This window comes from Mus musculus, chromosome 5, assembly GCF_000001635.26.
Source record: "Mus musculus strain C57BL/6J chromosome 5, GRCm38.p6 C57BL/6J".
Classification (NCBI taxonomy): Eukaryota; Metazoa; Chordata; class Mammalia; order Rodentia; family Muridae; genus Mus; species Mus musculus.
The window spans coordinates 44,387,799-44,411,384 of NC_000071.6; the positions used below are offsets into that span (position 1 = coordinate 44,387,799).

The following is a 23,586-nucleotide window of genomic DNA, read 5'->3' on the forward strand; positions in this document are numbered from 1 at the left end:
GCTTTGTGTCTTCACTGATGTCAGCTAACCCTCCATCTTCTCAGGATCCCCTCCAAATACACAAGACAGTACACATTATCCTGTGCACACCCCAGGGTCCCCAAAGAGCTGTTTCTGGTGCCCTTGTAGTTTTGTTGGGGGTAAGAGAAGTCTTGAGTTGTCCCTCTGCATCAAGATGATACAGGCTGGGTTCAACAGAAGCAGCACCTTAGAGACAGATGGCCACAAGGATGCAACTGGCTCCCACTTTTTAAAAATATCGGTAGAAATGTCAAGATGTGTAAAATCCAGGGCAAGGAATGCTGTCTAAAAACCAAGGTGGGCAGCACTTAACACTACAAGATGGTCTGCTGGCCTCCACAGGCATATGCACAGATACATAATCATGCAATAAAACAAAGGAGTAATCCGTCAAGATTCTAGACTCTGGGGGAACGCAGGAGAAATCCCTAGTTACCTGGTTATTTGGACAAAGTTTCACCTCACGCCTCTTTCTCCTCCTCACCTCTCCAACTCTCTCACTCTCTCTCTGTCTCTCTCTCTCTCTGTTTCTCTCTCTCTCTCTCTCTCTCTCTCTCTCTCTCTCTCTCTCTCTCTCTCTCTCTCTCTCTCTTTCATCTTAAGGCTGTATATAGAAATTCACACTTTATGTGAATCAAGAAAATCCACATGAGTGTATGAATCATGCTATATGAAGATGGAAAATTATACAGGAACCCTTTCTAAGGAGTTTTTCTTGGTAAAGAGGGTGAGGTGGGGGATAGAGGGATGGAGTGTGCCACATGTTCTCTATTTGATGAAAGAACTTCTCCATTGTCCATTGCTCAATTTTAGAGCAGTAAATCTCTATAGGAGATATAGAACTATATGTTAGTGTAAATCATTTGTGTGTGTGTGTGTGTGTGTGTGTGTGTGTGTGTGTGTAATTCTGAGGAATAAATTGTTCACTCCCAGACCACAGTCAAACAAATTCATAGAGACTTCATCCCAGGATTAGCTATGAGAAACTTGCAACAATTCTATCTATCACACCATCTACCAAGACTGACTCAATGTCTTTCTTGCTCATAAAAATTGTTTTTTTCCAATCATTCCTTCATGTTCATTTCTGTTAACTTCTGCTCTCTTACAGAATCCAAGATTTAGAAAGGCATCATTATCTTTATGGACACGTTAGCATCTAATATGACCACATGTATTTCAGACTTTCTTGGTTGTGCTTCATGATCAGGCATCCATAGGGGCCTCCTGCTAAATTACTGCCTTCTTGGCCACAGTGGATTTATAGTTTACTTTTAAAATAACTCACTTGAAACTGAATAGGACATTTTAAAGCCACACTGGGTCGAATCCCCACAGGTTCTAGCTTTCATGAACATGTTGGCACACCAGCCCAGAGCTTCCCCAGCTCTTAAGAGGAGCAGATTTGCTATTGTGTTGCCTGTTGGTGCTGTCCTCATGGCATATAGAAAAATAAACCAGAAATCTATGCTATGGCTACTCTGTTAATAAACTCACTGATGTACAATGACTAGGGGAATAGAATGTGAAAATGTGCAGAGCCTTGGAATGTGTAACATGTCTGACTGTCATTATCAGCAAGAAAGGCGAGAGACAAAATTATTTTTTTTAGGATATTAGCTTCTAGTCAATTGTTTTTAAAAACCAGAGAAATCATTTGGGGCTCGAGAGATGGCTTGGCAGTTAAGCCTGTGCACTGCTCTTGCAGAGGATCCCAGGTTGGTTCCCACAGCTTGACTCACACTTTATAGTTGATGCTGGGAGACAGGATATGTTGAAGCACACAGAGCTAACCCTGGCTTCAGGACCAGCCTCCTGTGGTTTTGCCTGATACTAATGGTCCAGGCTTTGTGCATCCTTCTGAATACCTGTGCATACCCAGGAATCCCTCCAACAGATCTCATGATACAAACCTATATTCCTACTTACTACTTCCGTGTCATCTTTGGTTTAGGAGGAGTTGTCAAACTCCTTGTTTAGAAATCAAACACAACTGACTCCGCTCAGTTGTTATAGATTATGCTTTCTACGCATTGTGGATGCCCCGGTGCCTCCTGGTGACATCTTAGCTCTGCAGACTTCTTCCCATAAGCTTTTCTTCTCTAAGTTCCCATCTTAATCCTTCTCATTCAGTGAGAACTTGCTGTGAGAGATGTGGAAAAACAGCAACACTATTCTAATATGTCTTAGTTCAAAATTGAAAGAATAGTTAGTAAGTTCAATGTCATAAACCTGTAAAGAGTTGAATAGCTTGTACATAGTCTGCTCACTGACAGAACTACTCCATGAAGAAACTGTGAAGAACTTTTTGCCTCTAAGCAGAGTTACAGACGTACACTGTAAAGTAAAAATAAAATTGAGTTGAAAGCAGTTTGTGCATAAAGATAGTAACTGCTATCTTTGGTTAGTGTAGGATGAAAGGGGCAGGCCTTGATGCATTCAACAACAGGAAAGGGTTAGCTAAGCTTGATGTGTCTACTGATGGATACTATGAAACCACTAAAAATGATGACGATTTTAATATATATTTATAATAATATATATTTACAATGTTTATTCTCAGTTTCTCTAAAAGCTAAAGGGATTTATTTCTTAAACAAATAAAAACATGGTATCAGTAGAGCAAGGAAGTTGACAAAAGCAGCCTAGAGACAGCAGCACCACACCAGACACTGGAATGCACGTTTATGGTTGATAACTGAGTTACATAGTGGGGAAAGCTGAACCCTGGGCCTTATGTTGCCAGTTAATGTCCTGACCACCTGGTAGAAGAGTGGGGTTTTACCTTCAGTGGAGGTGACACCAGATTCCAGTCTTGGATATGACAACATTGAAATTGCAGCCGGAGTGTCACGGTGAGTGGGGGAAATGGTGTCGGAGTGGTGACCATGCACAGAACTGAACATCTTAGCACCTGTGGTGATGATTCCTGACTGTGGACTTGATTAGAGTTGGAAACAAGTAACAGACAAGATCTTGGCAGATCTGTAGGGTTGCTCTAGAAATGAATAACTAATGGGAGATGATTCTCTCCAAGAGAAGGCAGTACATCCAATGGGTGGCTCATGGATATGAAGACTCAGGAAAGCTAAGCCCTGACTCTTGCCTCAACCCCATTGCCTGATTCTTTTGCTGTGCAGAAGATTCTTCATTTGATAGAATCCCAGTTGTTATGTCTGTTTGTTTGTTTGTTTGTTTGTTTGTTTTTGGCATTTGTTACCCATGTTTGGGGGGGGTGTCTTACAGTCTTAGAGTGATACCAGTGCTTTTGTGGGTGATAATATGTATTCATGCATGTGTGTGTTCATGTGAGTTTGCAGTTTGTATGTGTGTGCGCATGTGCATTTGCACATGCGTGTAAGAACCCAAGGAGCTCAGAGATGGATGTCAGGTGTCTTCCTCGAACACTTTCCACTATTTATTTATTTATTTATTTATTTATTTATTTATTTATTTATTTATTTTTGAGCCAAGGTCTGTCACTAACCATGGAGTTCATCAGTTGAAACAGGCTGACAGGCCACAGAGCTCCAGGGATCTGCTTATCACTTTCTGCCTTTGCTTCTTGCTGGTGAGAAAACCTATTGATGCTGCCTCCATTCATCACTGAAATCGGGCTCCAGTTTCTTTGCCCTTTCAATGTGGGCTCAAGACCGATTACTCTGCAGGATTCTTGCTTCAGATTAGAATTATGAAGACACCCACCTTTATGGGCTGGATAGCAATTAGTTCCTCAGTCTTTCCAGTGTGCAAAAGGGCATGTTCAGACTTGGTAGCTCTTATTATGTAAGCTAATCTAGAGAGTCCTGCTTTACAATATATGTACACACACACACACACACACACACACACACACACACATTTTATGAGTCTCTTTTAATAACTATGCTAGAATGCTAGTTGACAAGCTGATGACAGGAAGTAGGAAAATTACCCAGGTAATTATGAACCCAGCATGCTCAGAAGGAAACTACAGATCCCAGTGCTGGCTGACAGGCATTGTCTCGAATAATGATCAGGTCTGATATCTGTCACTCTGTGACAATGTCCTCAACTTGAGTAGCTTGAACACCTAAAGAGGGTCCAAGTGGCTTTTTAATGCCTGATTCTTAAGGAAGACCAGTCAAGCAGGGATCACCAGACTTTCACATAAACCTCGTCAATGGGAAAGACAGTGCCCAAACTACACCACAAGCAAAGATAAAAACAGCACAACTGATAGAAGTTTCTAAGAAGGCAAGCTACAGCATTATTTACATGAAAACCTTAAAGAACTGTTCAGAAATGATTTTTTAAAAGAATTTATAAAAATAAATATGGTGCAAAACATTGAAAATTCAACAAAAGTTTTGGCAGGTCTATCTGAGGACACCTCCCAGGAATTAGAACAGATACAAAGGTAGATAAAGAGCAAATTCATTTCAGAAAGAGGGAAAACTGGAAAAAGGAAAAAAAAGAAGAAAGGAGGTGACATGAATGGAAAAGACCTTTGTCACTACAAAGAATAGAAAGAATAGAAAGAAAGAAAGAAAGAAAGAAAGAAAGAAAGAAAGGAAGGAAGGAAGGAAGGAAGGAAGAAAGAAAGAAAACAAAGTGAAACAACGTCCAAAGCCTCTACCTTCAAACTGTTTCCAAATGTCATGGCTACAGTGTTTTGCCTGTATGAATGTCTGTGCACAAACATGTGTGTGCAGTGCCTGAGGAGACCAGAAGAGGGAAGAAGATGCCCTGGAACTGGAGTTGCAGATGATTGTGCTTCACCATCTGGGTGCTGGGAATTGAAATCAGGTCCTTTGGAAGATCAGCAGGTGCTTTTAAAGTGCTGTGCCATCTCTCCAGCCCCCTCCAAAAATCCATTTATCAAGTAAGGTATATTGAAGTGAAACTTCAGAAGCCCAAAATAAAAATGGATTCTAAGGCTTTCTGAATGCAGACAGAGAGTAGGAACCAGTATAATGACTCACACTTCCTGGTGGCAACAATTGGGTCTTTCTGACGAAGGAGCTACTTGTTATTGAGAGGAAAATGACTTCTGTTCCAGACTCTAGATTTAGTACACAGTTATTCAAATGTGGCATCAGAATCAAGATGTTTTCAGGCATTCAAAGTCTCAAAAAAATCTTACTTTTCATACACTTTTATCAAACTAGAATAAGTTAAGAGGTAGGGGATATGGAACCCCAGAAAGAGTCAGCAAACGCAGCAGAGAGGGGAGGACATTCTCAGAATGGTGAAGAGGCCTTGGGGGAGAAAGGTTTCAGCAGACCTTAGCAGCACCTAGTCTGACTGGAACCGAAAGAGAACAGTAGGAAAAGATTTTCCAACGGAGAAACTACACAGACTCTACTAATGTCTGTGTTATATGCAAGGGTTTGGAAGATAATGGCATTGAGAACATTGAAAATGATGCCTTTTAAAGATATAGCAGTCATCAACCTGAGGGGCAAAAAGGTTGACAAGGGTCAGCCAAGGAACAGTGCCCAACATGTAAATGAACTTAGTCAAATAAACATTGAATACTGAACAATCAGACATCACTATCTACTATACTGGGGCAATGAACAGAGGAGAAAGTATGTGAGTGTGTGTGTGTGTGTGTGTGTGTGTGTGTGTGTGTGTGTGAGAGAGAGAGAGAGAGAGAGAGAGAGAGAGAGAGAGAGAGAGAGAGAGAGAGAGGTTTTGTGTAAGAGATAAAGATAGTGTCTGGGTTTGGTGGTTGTTTATTGTATGGATCCCCAAGTGGGGCAGTCTCTGAATGGTCATTCCTTCAGTCCCTGCTCTGAACTTTGTCTCTGTAACTCCTTCCATGGGTATTTTTGTTTCCCTTTCAAAGAAGGATTCTGAGCTTCTGGGCTAATATCCACTTATCAGTGAGTGCATATCATGTGTGTTCTTTTGTGATTTTGTTACCTCACTCAAGATGATATCCTCCAGATCCATTCATTTGTCTAAGAATTTCATAAACTCATTGTTTTTAATAGCTGAGTAGTACTCCAGACACTATGGCAGATGCTAACAAGAGTCTGCTGACAGGAGCCTGATACAGCTGTCTCCTGAGGGCCTCTGCCGGTGTCTAGCAAATACAGAAGTGGATGCTCACAATCATCCACTGGACGGAGCACAAGGTCCCCAATGAAGGAGCTAGAGAAAGTACCCGAGGAGCTGAAGGGGTCTGAAATCCCATAGGAGAAACATCAATATGAACTAACCAGTACCTCCAGAACTCCTTGGAACTAAACCACCAATCAAAGAAAACACATGGTAGGACTCATCCTCTAGCTGAGGATGGCCTAGTCAGTCATCAATGGGAGGAGAGGCCCTAGGTCCTCTGAAGGTTCTATGTCCCAGTATAGGGGAATGCTAGGGCCAGGAATGGGAGTGGGTGGGTTGGGGAGCAGGGGCAAGCAGGGGAAGCAGGGAGAGGATAGGGGATTTTCAGAGGTGAAATTAGGAAAGGGGATACCATTTGAAATGTAAATAAAGAAGATATCTAATAAAAAAGAGATAGAGATAGGTAAGTAGAAAGAAAGGAAGAAAGAAAGAAAGAAAGAAAGAAAGAAAGAAAGAAAGAAAGAAAGAAAGAGAAAGCAATAGGCAATATGTAAAACAGCAAAATTAAGAAATATCTATTGTACTTCATGCGAGAATGCTGCCTGTCTTCTAGTGTTGATTTCCTTCAGAGAATGGAGCAGGCACAGAGCTGCAAAGCCCAGAGTTCATGGCTGCTGCTGAAGTTGTAGGAGCCCCATCTGTGGGACTCCTGAGACTTCAGATGATAGACACTCCACAGCCTGTAAAGAGAAGGTCAGCTTTCCTGTGAATATTACAGATTACTAGGCATGTCCTGGGAGTTAGAGGAGCAGGGGGAAGGGCAGGGTCTTGGTGATAAGTGACTTTGCTATACAGAGAGGGTTCTCTGTGACATGCAAATCAAGGGAAACCCCATTTCATGAACTTCAGTAGGAGGATGGGAAGCAAGCCCTTTAAAAAAGTGATTTTGCTTCTTGGGATAGAAGGGGGCAGAATGAAGAGGGGGAAGGGTGCACACAAAGAAGATCCGGGATCCAGGGTTCTAGACACAACCCTGCAAGCTCCAGCTTGGAAGTCAGATGCCTCCACAGTCCAGAGAAGGTGAATGTTGCTCATGAAATAGCCTCATGGGAAGTGTGCTCACCTGAATGAATGGCTGTTCAAGAGGTGAGCATTTTGAGAAGAAATTGGAGAATTTAGAGCTTGATTAAGGTAACTTCAAAAGAGTGAACTTCTTGGATGTCAGAGCTCTAGTGACTCAAGCTAAGCTAAAGAAAACCACGATCTAACAAGTTAGCTGATGTGATTCTGGTGACAGCTGGAAGTTCAGTGTCACCCACTAATGGCTTTATAATCACAGGATGATGAAGTGGAAACTGAAGGGTTCTTTGGAAAGTCAGTTGTGTTGGATGGTGTTTTGGTGGGGCAAGGAACGTTTTGCTGAAGCAGACACAGAAGAGAGGATGTTCTACTAAAACAAGCACACGAAAGGATACATGATGAAAGACTATTTGCTAAGGACACACTTGTATTAGACTGCCTTACACTGCGTAGTTGGGCTGCATTTGTTGGGTCTTCATAGAGAGAAACACACCTAAAACTTCTGCTTTTTTGCCGCTTCCGAGGCCTTGGGCTGATTGGCAAAATGATGTCAGCTGAGACAGACACGTGTGCCAAGGCAAGATAAGTGCTTAGGCAAGACCCTTGGAGGATACCTGATGTTTGGAGAGAGTATAAAAAGGACTCACTGCTAACCTGTGAACTGAACTGCCAATTTCCTTACAATGCAGATAGGATGTGCTCCAAAGCACCCTTTCTAAACACAACCACTTCCCCCATATCCTTTCTTTTCCACTGTCTCTGGTGGGTGTTGGGCTACAAAGGAAGTCAAAGTGCTTAAGAACCATCATTAAAAGTATGTTTTGAAAAAAATTAAAGTTAGAGGCTGGGGTTAGAGAAGGACTGAAATTCTTTGTAGACTGCCCAAGCTTCCATTAGTTAGCCTCTCCACTTAAGACCAATCATACCAACACTGTTATATGCACATGCATACACAGTCATGTATTTATATGCATGCCCATGTGCATGTCTCTCTGTGTGTATGTACATTTAATAGAACACTATCTTACTGGGTACATATTTCTCTACAATGTAATATTTACTATTATACTGTAATTCTCTCCTATTAGAACTGCTTGGATGCAAGAATGATCTTGTCAGGGGATGGATAGATGGCTCAGAAGGGAAGAGTGTGTATTGATCTTCCAGGGGACCCAAATTTGGTTTCTAGCATACACAGTGGGCTGCTCACAGCTGCAGCCTGTAACTTCAACTCTAGGGATCTAGTGCCCCCGTCTGGCTACTCTAGGTATCTGCACTCACATGCAGATACCCTTGTAGCTTTCGTGTGCATGTGCGGCATGCATAGACACAATTAAAACTAAAATAAAATTGTAAAAATATCGATTATTGATTTGCACAATTAGTTCTAGATTGCTTAGCATGTGTATGAACTGTGGGTACTCTGCAGTTCCCGCTTTTGTTCTCTCCTCGTTCAGACTTGAGCCTAGTTGTGAATGCTCTCCTAGACTATGTATCTCTGTAGGGAAGTCAAGATGGGAACTTAAAGTAGTCACACCTACAGTCAGTCACAAGCAGAGGAAGAATGAATGCATGTTTGCTTACTTGTGCTCTATACTTGTATAGTTTAGGATCCCCTGCCTAGGGAATGGTGCTAACCACAGTGGGCATGTCTTCCCTCTTCAATTAATGACATCAAGACAATCCCTCATGCATATGCCTGTGGGTCTCCCTTTTCCTGGGGCAGGGGCTATGGCCACCAGATCATAAGGACAAAAGGAGCAGAAGCATCAAGAAGGGTTTGGATGGCTACAATTCTGATGGAAGTACTTGTGGAGAGTGTTGCAGTGAGACAAATCTATGTTATTTTTTCCAAGGATAGGGTATATAAGGGCTTTTAGGGGTAGGAATGCAAATGAATGATTGCTCATAAAATAGCACCTAATTATTATGGGAAGGGATGAATGGTCATCTTATAGTATTTAATTATCATGAGGGTAGGAGGCCAGAGCAGGACTTGTGTGCTGAGTTATGCAATGCTTGCAGAGAGTAAGGCATAAGGTCACTTTTCAGATAAGGCTCTGTGCTCAGGGACACTCTCCAGACACGGTCAGTCAGAGAAAGGGAAGCCCTGCTGAGAAAGGAAGCCCTCCATTTTGCACCAAGCTCAGAGAGCTATCTGGACTTGGGGGGTGGGGACTGCAACCTTAATAGCAGGGTTCTCCAACACATGCCCACAGGCCAATTTCATCCAAACAATTCCTCAGTTAGAGTGTATTGCCAGGTGGTTCAAGATGGTGTCAAGCTATCAGTTCAGCCTAGCCATCGTGCAAGTTGAACCTTCAATGAGGGAGTCGAGGCACAGAGAGTTGTTTGTTCATGGTCAGCGAGAGCCTTTATCTGCCTCTTCAATCCTCTCTATCCTCAAGATTGTTATACGCAATATAAGTAGGCCTTTCGGCTGTAGCACTCATGCCTCTCAGAGTGAAAGAACATTCTATCCACTGACGTTCATTTGTTCAATCAATGGTTACCATGGTTAATACTATTAAATATTTGATTCTCCATGATTTACATCAAGTAGCAAGTCAATCAAGATCCCCAGATAATCTATGTTTTGGTATACTGGTATGCATAAATGCAAATTCCATCTGGTGACTATGAACTCTAAGGGAAGAAATTCCTTTTAAAGTTGTGTTTTATCATTAGAGAATGCCCATTAACCTGGGACAACTCCCAGAAGCCATTAGAGCTAGGGTCAGCAAGCTAATATTCATATCCAAATCCAGTCTACTGTTTGCTTTTCTAAATAAAATACAGTCATTTACATTCCTTGGTATGTAGTAGTATATTTACACATGGCAGAATTGTCTAGTGGTAGGGACTAGAAATATTTAATATTCACACTTTATAGAGTATTTTTTCCAGTTTCTGCTTTAAACCATGGTTTCTTTTGCAGGGCTTGACTGCTCCTACATTGTTGACTTTTTTCTTTGCTTGACGGCACTGGGGATTAAACCTGGGCTTGCACACACTACTAGGTAAGTGCTCAGCACTAAGCTACATGCCTTGCACTTGTTAGCTAAACTGAAGTTGGATTTTTTCTGCAGTTATTTTATTTTGTTTTGCCAATTATGTCTCTTCAGCTTCAGAAATATCCAGGGATAGAAAGGCATTAGGGATAAAAGTTTATAAATATTAACTGTACGAATTGTTTTTAGGGATATTTAGAACACAGAATTCTGGGCTTCTTCTCAGAGTTGTGGTTTAATAGGTTGGAGCAGGGTTGGCAATGGTTGTTCTGGTGCACATAGAGATGCTGAGGATGGCTGAATAAAATGGAACCGATGACTCAGGTTACCTATGTGACCTTAGGTGAAAACCTTTGCCGAGCCTTGTTTAGCTTGCACAAAGTAGAACAACACTTCTTCCTCTACACGGAGTTCTGGGGAACAGATGAGGTAAAGTTTATAAAACACCCCACACTGTGTATACGCACGAGGCTGATGCTAATTTCCTGTGCTTCACTGGAGAATCCGGTGCCTTGGCAGCACAGCAGTCAGATTCTCTTTATGTTGCTTTGTGTGTTACATTTCCATTTCTGCTCATTTTAATTTTGCTTTTGTCAAATAGATTCTTAATGTACCAGTTGTTTTCTGTTGCCTGAAAGCTGTGGGGGGTTTTGAAGAAGAAATTGCAAACTTGTTCTAGGGAACTACCCAGAAAGATGAATCACCTTGGGAGGCTACTTAGTAACAAGTTGGTTGATTTAATTGTTGTGACATATCAACTAACTTCTGGAGGAGTGATAGATTTGGCCTTACAGTCCCAGAGGATGCAGCCCATCACCGTACAGGAGCTGTGGTGGCCAGAGCAGCCCTGTCTGTGGCAATGGGAATTTACACTGTAGCATCTTCACAAGTTGGTGGAACAGGAAGAAGAGAGCAGGACTAGGGGCAGGGATGGTGTATCAGTAATCCTACAATCGGGTCCTACAATCTTTTTTTCTTTGGTTTTACAAGACAAGGTTTTTCTGTGTGGCCCTGGCTGTCCTGGAACTCATTCTGTAGACCAGGCTGGCCTCGAATTCAGAGATCTACCTGCCTCTGCCTCTGCCTTTGCCTCCCGAGTGCTGGGATTAAAGGCGTGTACCACCATGCCCGGCTCGGATCCTACAATCTTCCAAACAACACATCCAGCCCAGATGGGGATATCTAGGTATTCAAACACACAAACCCATGGATGACATTTCAGTTTCAAAGTACAACAAGCCACACGATTGGTTTTAATTCTACTAAAACATCATCAATCACGAACCTTCTTATCACTTGCTTTCATAAATAACCTTGAGAGATAATGGTAGGTGAGATGATGTCAGATGACATTTAGTCAGAATCTTTCTCCTTAGAAGTGGAAAGACTGGTTAGGCCTCTGCCTTTGCGTTTTGAATGACTTTTGAGAAGTCTGTCAGGATTAGAAACTGTGGATATTGTTATGACCATCCTCTAGCCCTACCTCCAGTAGAGTTCTTGCATGGATCACTTCAATGTCGGAAGCATCTCTCTCTTTGCCTTCTGACAACCTGCTTAGTATCCCCGGAGTTTGCTCTCTACAAGTCAGAAACAACCCGGAAATGGGCAAATGGATAGTTATAGTCCCCACCTCCAGGGTACAGTGCTCAAGGTATCACACATACTTGTTAAGAGGGTCATCAGTGGCTTTAGATCTGTTGAAATCTATATATCCACCCTTGAATCTCTTCTTTACTCTTCCCCCACCTCCTTTTACTGCCCCAGTTTCCCTTTCTTCACTTGAGATTTCTGGAATGAGTCCCAGATGAGACAAACCTGGACCAGCACAGCTAGCTCTGAGCAGGAAGCTTTGAATCACCCTATACATTTTAGTCTCACCCTTTGTACAAGAAGAGCTTCAGTTTTAAGATTGTAGATGAGAGAGAGCCAAGACACGGGAAATGGGTTCTGACCTCCCAGACAGGGCTAAGCAGCATGCTGTGTAGTCTTTATTCCCAGGTGAGCATCCTTTATCCTAAGAACCCGTTTACTTTTTTTTTTTCTGCATTGGTGTAACAATCTTACCTAACTCATGTCAAAATCTGTAAATACTACAAGTGGGAAATTGCAGAAAATTTCGAGTTTTCTCTAAGCATTAGTGCAAAACACAGTTGTTACCAGCCTGCTTGCTGGTAAGTAGGGAGATGCAAATTGCTCACAGTAAAAAGCACAATAGCATATGGCCATTAAGCGAAGGGATGACAGTCCCACCTACAGTTTCAGGGAGCCTCACTGCACTTCAGTCTGATTGTGATCGTTGTTTGATGTATGGACTTGGTTGGGTCATAGTGCCTCAATATGTGGTCAAACATTATATTAGATGTGTCTCTGAAGGTATATGTGCATGAGGCTAACATAAAATTGGCAGATTTTGAGTAAAGTACATTTCCTTCATTATCCAATCAGTTGAGGCCAGAACAGCACAAAAGGCTGAAGCAAGCAGGATTTTTGCAGGGAAAAAAAAAAAAAAAAAACCCAAAAAAACCTTTGGACTCCTTCAAGCAAGAGTAGCTTGAATACTGTAGCTGATGGGATTGGGTTTGAGCAACATTGCCTTTTTTTGTGACTCTTTTTTGGTCTACCTTTCAGGCTTTCCAGTCTCTGTGGTTATATGAAAGAGTTCTTTGAAATAACTCTCTTTCTCTCTGAATATGGCATGCTATTGTATGTCCCCAGCTGCCCCTGATCACCACACTGAAATCTATGTGTCTTTTTATTCAACAATTATTTTGTGGGAATGTTCATGTGCCAAGTAACATTCTAGACACTCAGCATGCATCATTGAGCAATAGAGATTACAATTCCACTCTGTTGTGCTTTTGTTCTTGGGGGCAGAGAAAGATACTCGGCAGTAAACATGAAGTATAAATTACATGCTGTCATGCTAGAAGTGATTAGCGCCTCAATAAAAACAACAGAGAAAATGCAGGGCAGTGTTAGGGGCCGTTGGGTTACTGAAGAAGATGAAAAATAATAGATTTTTAAGAAAGTAGATAAAGGATGGCTACCAGGAGATAGTGTCTTGAGAACACAGCAGAGAAGCTGCCCGTTCTAGCTCAGCGGTTGTGATAACACACGTAAGACCTGTGCAAGCCAAAGCCAGACCAAATCCCAGCATGGAAGGGAGGGGGGGTTGGGCATGAAACCCCATCATCCCTAGCGGTGGAACACTGGCAGTTGCTAGATGCTGGGAGAGTAAGAGTCAGTTTTCTCTAAGAATGCAGCCACTGAAAAACCAACCAGCTCCAGTGGATCGCAACACACACACACACACACACACACACACTCATGTCCATATAAGGTATTTTTTATCAAAATTTTAATTTTGAGATAACTATAGATTCTTATGCAGTTGTAAGAAAAACTCTGTGGATTCTTTCCCAGTTATCCCCAATGAGGACACATGATAAAGCTACATGAAATAGCATAACTGGACAATTAGAATTGATACAGTCAAGACACAGCAATTTCACCACATGTATCTCACCCTTTCAGTTTTTTAGACCCACGCTCGTTCACTCCCTCATAGCAGGCTCATACTTCCAGGAATTGGCTTTTCCGGTTACTACAGTTCTCTGAAATTCATCCGTTATTGCTCTCTGCATTAATAATTCATTTCTTTTCATTGCTGAGTCATAGTCTATATAGTAGGGATACAACATTATTTTTAGAAATAAGCTATCCACTGAAAGGCATTTGGGCTGGCTACTGTTCGAGGCTCTTGAATTCATTTGTTTTGATTGCCTACATACAGGTTTTGTGTGTGAAAGGTTTTTTTTTAATGTATAATTTTGTTCAATTTTTTTAATTAAAAAATTTATTTTAAAATATGTACGCCTGTGTAAGTATGTGCATGTCCATGTAGATGTCTGCTGAGGCCAGGGATAGTGTTGTATACCCTGCAGCAGGAGTTACAGGCAATTGTAAGCTACCCATGCGGGTGCCAGGAACTGAACAAATCTGAGTCCTCTGGAAGAGCAGCAACTGCTCTTAACCACCGAGCACCACCATCTCTCCAGCTCTGGTTTCACTTAATTTTTAACTTTAATTAATAACACACACACACACACACACACACACACACACACACACACACACACATTCCTCCAGTGGGAATAGTATGATAATTCTATACAAGCATATAATGATCACACCAGTGCAATTTGTATTTCCATTTTATTTTGCTCCTTCGTATTTGGAGTCTTCAAACATGACTTTTCTATTTCTTCTTAACATTTATCGTGTGCTTGTAAACTACAGCCACCTCTTCGTGCAGAAGAATACTACAAGGCCTCCTGCCTGAGCCCCCCCCCCCCCGCCCCCCCCCCCCCCCACTTTAAGCCAGCTCCAGTCTTCCACAGCCTCTGTTAATCTCTGTTCCACTCTCTGTACTTTGAAAACAACTGCCTTAGCACTCACCTGTAGAAAAGGACATGGAGAATTTGTGTTTCCGTGCCTGGCTTATTTCACTTAACATAACAATCTCCAGTCCCATCTGCTGTGCCACAGATCACATGGAATTTTATCCCTTCTGTGGCTGAATAACACACTGTTAGGAATAGGTACCCCATTTTATCTGTTGATCCTCGGTGAGCACCTCAGTTGAAGTCTTCTCATGATTACCATAACTTATGTTGCAAATTCAGGGGGTGCAGCTATTTCTTGGGCATCCTGATTTCATGTCCTTTGGGTATATATCTCAGAGTAAGGCAGTGGAATAATATACAGTACACCTATTTTCAAGCTTTTCTGAGGAACATCTATGCTGTTCTTTATCATGATCGTACTCCCTTATCCATCCCCAGCTTCAGTGAATGAGTGTTCCTTTTGCAGTTTTGTCAGTTAAAAAGAAAACAGCCATCTAGACAGGGCTGCAGTGGTACCTCCCTCTGGATGTGAGTTTCATTTCTCTAATGGTTACTAATACTGAACATTTCATACACTGGAGTATTTATATTTCTTCTTTTGAAAATTATTTTCAGATTATTTGTCCACTTTTAATTGTACTATTTGGATTTCTACTGAGTCCCTTAAATGCCTCATACATTTTGGATTCATTTGGCAGATGAATAATTTGTGATATTTTTCTTCCATTTAGTTGCTATCTCTCAACCCTGTTATTAAAAAAAAGTCCTAACATTTTTTTTTTTAAATTTGAAGTCAAAACCATTAAGATCCATCAGAACTGATGGCAGTTTTGCACATTCCAGAGTGCCTAGAACATCCTCCTGGCACTGCTTGTTTCTGGGAAAGAGAATACTACCACATCACTCACCTGAGCTTCCACCTATATTATAGCAGTACGTAGGAAATGCAGGAATCCCCCTTGGAGACCGAAGATGTTTGATGACATCAGTGTAAATGAGCTTGCTTTTGCTTCTGTTTTTGTTTTATGAAATTATAAAAGCAGACAGATCCTACTGAGGTGAGGGCCTTTTAAGTTTTTAACGTGGTGGAAGGATGCAGCATTGTCTGGGTTCTGATCTGTGTCTCATTTGAATGGAAAGTCGTAATTACACCAATCAAGGCGGCGTTCCTTCCCAGTGAGCTCTGTATTATATTTTCCTTCAAGAGAAAGGCAGCCATTTATGCAATTAAAAGAAGTTGAAAAAAATTTATGTCAGACAAAATCTCAGAATTATATTTGGGGACTCAATGATCATGAGACATTAAAAAAATCCTGCAGAACTTGGAAAGCATTTTTCCTTTTTCCAACATACATTTTAAGCTGGAACAAGGTATTTCCCCCATCCCCATGTACAGCAGCTAGACTGGGCTCATTAGTTCATCCCAGAGCTGGGGCTGCCCCCACAGGTCCTCATCAGCTTCACACACACACTATAAAATTGATCCAATAGCTCATGGAAGAAAGTATACAGGCAGGAGGGGAGCACAGGAGAGGCTCACCATAGCACAGAATTCTGAAGTTCAAGGACTTGACATATTTGCCTAACACCAGGGGCTGTAGTCAGTGGGGCCTCTCTCTCTCTCTCTCTCTCTCTTTCTCTCTCTCTCTCTCTGTGTGTGTGTGTGTGTGTAAGAGAGAGAGGGGTGATGGGAGATAGAGACAGGTAGAGAGACAGAAGCAGAGACACAGAGAAAGAGGAAGAGAAAGAGGGGGGTGAAGTAGGAGTGTCTTTGAGTCTGAGATTTGCTAACGCTTGTTTAAAATGACTCTTGACTCTCCTTCACATATAGATCCAAGACAGCATTTTAAAATTATTTATTCAAAGTTAAGCAGTTTTGTTTTCTTTTAAAATCATCAAAAACATAGCGGAGGGAAGAACTTTTAATCACTGTAGGAGGCAGAGCAAGAAAGGTGGCAGAAATATTCAGCATCTAGAAAGCATAGGGATCAGGGATGGTGATTCCACCAGAGGTTCTTTTATTGTTGAGAAGATTTTGCTATCCTAGATTTTTTGTTATTCCAGATGAATTTGAAAATTGCCCTCTCTAACTCTGTGAAGAATTGAGTTGGAATTTTGATGGGGATTGCATTGACTCTGTAGATTGCTTTCGGCAGGATAGCCATTTTTACTATATTAATCCTGCCAATCCATGAGCATGGGAGATCTTTCCATCTTCTGAGATCTTCAATTTCTTTCTTCAAAGACTTGAAGTTCTTGTCATACAGATCTTTCACTTCCTTAGAGTCACACCAAGGTATTTTATATTATTTGTGACTATTGTGAAGGGTGCTGCTTTCCTAATTTCTTTCTCAGCCTGTTTATCCTTTGTGTAGAGAAAGGCCACTGATTTGTTTGAGTTAATTTTATATCCAGCTACTTTGCTGAATTGTTTATCAGATTTAGGAGTTCTCTGGTGGAATTTTTGGGGTAACTTGAATATACTATCATATCATCTGCAAATAGTGATATTTTGACTTCTTTCCATTTTGTATCCCTTTGACCTCCATTTGTTGTCTAATTGCTCTGACTAGGACATCAAGCACTATATTGAATAGGTAGGGAGAGAGTGGGCAGCCTTGTCTAGTTGTACTACAGAGCAATTGTGATAAAAACTGCATGGTACTGGTACAGCAACAGACAGGTAGATCAATGGAATAGAATTGAAGACCCAGAAATCAACCCATACACCTATAGTCACTTGATCTTTGACAAAGGAGCTAAAACCATCCAGTGGAAAACAGACAACATTTTTAACAAATGATGCTGGCTCAACTGGCAGTTATCATGTAGAAGAATGTGAATTGATCCATTCTTTTATTTATTTATTTATTTTGTGGTCTCAAGAAATTGTGGACAAATAGCTTTTGGCATTAAAACAGGTTAACACACACACAGCCTTTAGTAATACACAGGAAGCGTAGTTTTCTGGGACTAGTGACAAGAAAAGATGAACATGCTCATTGAAAAGTCAGTGTCCAAGCAATTCCTAACAATGCTTCTGTAGCTTCAAGCTCCGAACAGTGGTAGAATTTATGCAAATGCATTAGAGTTCAAGCTTGGCAAATCACACCCAAGCAGGTTATTAAACTATATATACAGAAAGCAAATGATAAATACAGAAGTCAAAGAGTTCTGGTTTTCCTTCTATCCTTGAAAGTTGACAAACTTTTTGAGGACAGTCCTATAATGCTAAACATTAGGTAACTGCAGGTGTTGGGAAACCTAACTACACAAACTGATTTAAAATACCATGACTTTGTAGTGTCTAATACAATTCAGCTCGTAGTTAATGGCACAAGACAACATTTAACAAAAAATAATCACATCAATTGGCCTAGAAATCAAATGCAAATAGATATGAATACAATCTCCAAAATCTGTCTTTTAAAGTGAACATTAACCATTTACTCAAAGTTATACAAGAATCGGAAGGATTAAAGTCTCCTGTGACATAAAGCCATTTCAATAGTTTCATGTCTCAGCTGAGCATGAGGAAAGAGGGTGACAGAGTGCGTGGCTCCACTGGGCAGCCGGTAACACCAGACTCAACAGCAGCCTCCCCCTGCCTGCGGTCCGCCTTGGTTGCTTCCATGAGATGCGTTGGTAACAGCGTGCTGAGGGCTAATTTTAATGCCGTTTGCCTCATTATTAATGTCAAAGACCCCTTCTTAGCTTTTTTTCATAAATTTCTTTTGCTGTGTTAATAAATGCCTCCTCTACATTAGAAGCCGTCTTGGCAGAAGTTTCCATGAAGATAAGTCCATGCTCTCGTGCAAAAGCTTCACCTTCTTCCCTTTTCTCTTCTCTCCTAGATTCTAAGTCACTTTTATTTCCAATAAGCGTGATGACCATGTTGGAATTGGAATGCTGACGGGCATCTTCTAACCAGGTTGTCAAGTGGTTGAAAGTGTCTCTCCTTGTAATATCATACACTAGTAAAGCCCCCGCTGCACCTCTGTAATATGACCTTGTGATAGAACAAAAGGACTCTTGCCCTGCTGTATCCCAGATCTGGAGTTTTATCTCTTTCCCATCAATCTTTATCATCTGAGCACCAAACTCTACACCAATTGTGAGGTCATGCACCGGCTGAAACCTCTTGTCTGTAAACTGTAGCAATAAGCACGATTTACCAACACCTGTGTCGCTGGCTGATGTACTTGAAGAGATAGGCGAACGCCACCGTGGCCTAGGCCTCTCGGTGCTGCTCCGAGCCCTCACTGGTGCCGCTCCATAGCGAACAGGGGCACCTCCCACCTCGGCCACCATCAGAGGCAGCAGCAAAGGCAGCCTGGCAGCGGAAGAACTGAGAGCAGATCCTTTTTCTTTTCTTTTCTTTTTTTTTCTAAGACAGGGTTTCTCTGTATAGCCCTGGCTGTCCTGGAACTCACTTTGTAGACCAGGCTGGCCTCAAACTCAGAAATCTGCCTGCCTCTGCACTTGGGAGGCAGAGCCGATCCATTCTTATCTCCTTGTACAAAGCTCAAGTCTAAGTGGATCAAGGAACTCCACATAAAACCAGAGACATTGAAACTTATAGAGGAGAAAGTGGGGAAAAGCCTCAAAGATATGGGCACAGGGGAAAAATTCCTGAACAGAACACCAGTGGCTTGTGCTGTAAGATCAAGAATTGACAAATGGGACCTCATAAAATTGCAAAGCTTCTGTAAGGCAAAAGACACTGTCAATAAGACAAAAGGGCAACCAACAGATTGGGAAAAGATCTTTACCAATCCTACATCTGATAGAGGGCTAATATCCAATATATACAAAGAACTCAAGAAGTTAGACTCCAGAGAAACAAATTACCCTATTAAAAATGGGGTACACAGCTAAACAAGGAATTCTCAACTGAGGAACACTGAATGGCTGAGAAACACCTAAAGAAATGTTCAACATCCTTCGTCACCACGGAAATGCAAATCAAAACAACCCTGAGATTTTACCTCACACCAGTCAGAATGGCTAAGATCAAAAAGTCAGTTGACAGGGGATGATGACAAGGTTGTGGAGAAAGGGGAACATTCCTCCATTGTTGGTGGGATTGCAAGATGGTACAACCACTCTGGAAATCAGTTTGGTGGTTCTTCAGAAAATTGGACATAGTACTACCTGAGGACCCAGCTATACCACTTCTGGGCATATACCCAGAAGATGCTCCAACATGTAACAAAGACACATGCTCCACTATGTTCATAGCAGCCTTATTTATAATAGCCAGAAGCTGGAAAGAACCCAGATGTCCCCCAACAGAGGAATGGGTACAGAAAATGTGGTACATTTTCACAATGGAGTACTACTCAGCTATTAAAAACAATGAATTTATGAAATTCTGAGGAAAAAGGATGGATCTGGAGGATATCATCCTGAGTGAGGTAACCCAATCACAAAAGAACACACATGATATGCACTCACTGATAAGTGGATATTAGCCCAGAAGCTTGGAATATAGAAGATACAATTCGCAAAACACGTGAAACTCAAGAAGAAGGAAGACCAAAGTGTGGATACTTCGATCCTTCTTAGAAGTGGGAACAAAATACCATGGAAGGAATTACAGAGACAAAGTTTGGAGCAGAGACTGAAGGAATGACCATCCAGAGACTGCCCCACCTGGGGATCCATCCAATATACAATCACCAAACCCAGTCACTATTGTGGATATCAACAAGAGCTTGCTGACAGGAGCCTGATATAGCTGTCTCCTGAGAGGCTCTGCCAGAGCCTGACAAATACAGAAGTGAACTTTCACAGCTATCCATTGAACTGAGCACAGGGTCCCCAGTGAAGGAGCTAGAGAAAGTACCCAAGGAGCTGAAGGGGTTTCAGCCCCATAGGAGGAACAACAATATGAATTAATCAGTACCCCCAGAGCTCCCTGGGACTAAACTACCAACCAAAGAAAACACATGGTGGGACATGTGGCTCTAGCTGCATATGTAGCCAAGGATGGCCTAGTCGGCCATCAATGGGAGGAGAGACCCTCAGTCTTGTGATGTTCCAGAGGGCTGGGAAGCTGGAGTGGTGGGTTGGTGAGCAGGTGGAGGGGGGAAGGGGGTTTTTTTGGGGGGGTGTTACTGGGAAAGGGGATAACATTTAAAGTGTATGTGAAGAAAATAAGTAATAAAAAGAGAAAGCATAGGGAGAGCCTACCAGAAGCATCTTGGCTTTGGTCCTGGAGTTTCAATAAAAGGGTTAGGATGGTGGGGCAGTGGGGAAACAAGGAAGCAACCAGCTGGGACTGTTTATAAACAGTGCTTAATTTGCTACACAGAATGCCAACGAAGTAGGCTGTGCACAAGGATAGCTGACTTTCCTTAAGGCAACCAGCTCACCAGATCTAACAAGAGATTTGAACTCATCTAGTTTTATTGCAAAGATAAGACTTCACAGTTTAGACTCATCCATTCACCAACTCTTTCCTACAAGGGCAGAGCTGGCTGGTGCATCTGGGAAAGTCCTAGAAGCACTGTCTGGGGATGTCAGAGGCTGTCCTGTGAACACCTTAGTCAAGGTGATACAGATGGTTTACCAGAAATGTAGAACTCATAGCAATCTCATGAAGGTTAGAGACAAAAATTGGAAAGGGCACTTAGAAGCAAAGATGGATAACTGGAAATGACTATTGTCAAAATCTATGCTGTTATTCGTTATAAATTCTCCTTTTATGATGTGGGAGGAATCACAGCTTACAACCTGCATGCTCTTCTGAAGAAGGTGGTTGGTCTACTCAACTAATTTGAGAAGATGCCCTCTCTAACTCAAATGTCTAAGCTAAAAGTGCCTCAACATCTCCAGTTAAGCCTTTGCTTCTTTCTCCTAAGTGGGATGATGTTAAACCTCCAAGTCTTGAGCATGGCATTAGAGGACAGCAGAAGGAATGCAAGGGATGCTGTACAATGCAGTCTCTGGGTGTCTTAGTCGGGATTTCTATTCCTGCACAAACATCATGACCAAGAAGCAAGTTGGGGAGGAAAGGGTTTATTTGGCTTACACTTCCATACTGCTGTTCATCATCAATGGAAGTCAGGACTGGAACTCAAGCAGGTCAGAAAGCAGAAGCTGATGCAGAAGCCATGGAGGGATGTTCTTTACTGGCTTGCTTCCCCTGGCTTGCTCAGCCTGCTCTCTTACAGAACCAAGACTACGAGCCCAGAGATGGTCCCACTCACAAGGGGCCTTTTCCCCTGATCACTAATTAAGAAAATGCCTTACAGTTGGATCTCATGGAGGCATTTCCTCAACTGAAGCTCCTTTCTCTGTGATAACTCCAGCTGTGTCAAGTTGACACAAAACCAGCCAGTACAATTGACCCCTTGTCAATTTGACACACAAACACATCACTAGTAAGTCTCAACCCTTACATTCATATTCATCCCTAAGGTCTAAATAACTTTAAACGTCCCACAGTCTTTACATATTCTTAAAATTTCAATCTCTTTAAAATATCCATCTCTTAAAATCCAATGTCTTTTTACAATTAAAAGTCTCTTAACTGTGGGCTCCACTAAAACAGTTTCTTCCTTCAAGAGGGAAAATATCAGGGCACAGTCACAATCAAAAGCAAAAATCAATCTCCAACCGTCCAGTGTCTGGGATCCAACTCACAATCTTCTGTGCTCCTCCAAGGGCTTGGGTCACTTCTCCAGCCATGCCCTTTGTAGCACACGCATCGTCTTCTAGGCTCCAGATGCCTGTACTCCACTGCTGCTGCTGCTCTTGGTGGTCATCTCATGGTACTGACATCTCCAAAACACTGCATGACCCCTTCAGTCCTGGGCCGTCAATTGCAACTGAGGCTGCACCTTCACCAATGGCCTTCCATGGCCTCTCAAAGTGCCAAGCCTCAGCTGCTCTGTGTGACCTCTTCATGCCTTCAAAATTAGTACCACCTGGGTGACCCTTACACATTACCAAGTCCTGCTGCAGCAGGAGTAGAACCTTGGCTATCTCTGGAACACAGCCTCTTTGTGCTTTCAGAAAACACTTCCCAGAAGATGTCACCTCAACGATGCTGGTCTCTTCTTAATCACCGCTAATTTCTTAGCTGCAGCTAACCAGTATCAATAGTCCCAGTAATGCAAAGTTTTTGCTTTCGTAGTTCTGGTATCTTGTTAATCACAGCTGATTCTTCAGCTCCAGCTAACCAGAACTACAGAATCTTCACAATCAAAACAGCAATGGCCCTGAAAAGAGTCTTTAGTTTTCCCTCTGAAATTTCACAAGCCAGGCCTCCATCTTCTGCACTATCTCAACATAATGTAATCTCAACATTATCTTCCAAGCTCCTACACAATATCTGACAGAGCTCTTAACACTGAATGGCTCTTCTAGCCCAAAGTTCCAAATTCCTTCCACAGTCCTCCCCAAAACATGGTCAGGTTGTCACAGGAATACCCCACTCTGCTGGTACCAATTTGTCTTAGTCAGGGTTTCTATTCCTGCACAAACATCATGACCAAGAAGCAAGTTGGGGAGGAAAAGGTTTATTTGGCTTACACTTCCATGTTGCTGTTCATCACCAAAGGAAGTCAGGACTGGAACTCAAGCAGGTCAGAAAGCAGGAGATGACAATACTAACTAATACACTGGGGCCCATGGCTATTGCACTCACAGATTCAAGGCAGCTGTGTTTATCTGCACAGAAATAAGTCAGCCAAAATTCTGACACAGGTCTCATAGATGTTCTCCAGGCTCAGCATCTTATTGAGGAGCTATTGAGAGTTGCTAGCTGCTGTTTGGGGCTGGAAAAAATTTCCTTGGCTACTTCTAGGCTTCCAATGCTCCAGAGGATGGCCCTGTGCCATGAAGATATGGGCAGCACTATCTGGGCTTAGTGGGTTAGAGAAGAAAAGGATGATGATGATAATGATGAAGAGGAGGAGGAGATGCTAAAACTGTTGAGTGAGGAACACATTGCTGGGATTTGGGGCAACGGGAGAGGGAGTGAGGGAACTGATATGTAAGAAATTGTT

The 23,586-nt window shown here is 42.1% G+C and overlaps 1 pseudogene; it reads right to left on the minus strand.

Annotated features, from left to right (window-relative positions):
- Nucleotides 1–17,998: 17,998 nt before the first annotated feature.
- Gm5865 lies at nt 17,999–18,944 on the minus strand (annotated as a pseudogene).
- Nucleotides 18,945–23,586: the final 4,642 nt, after the last annotated feature.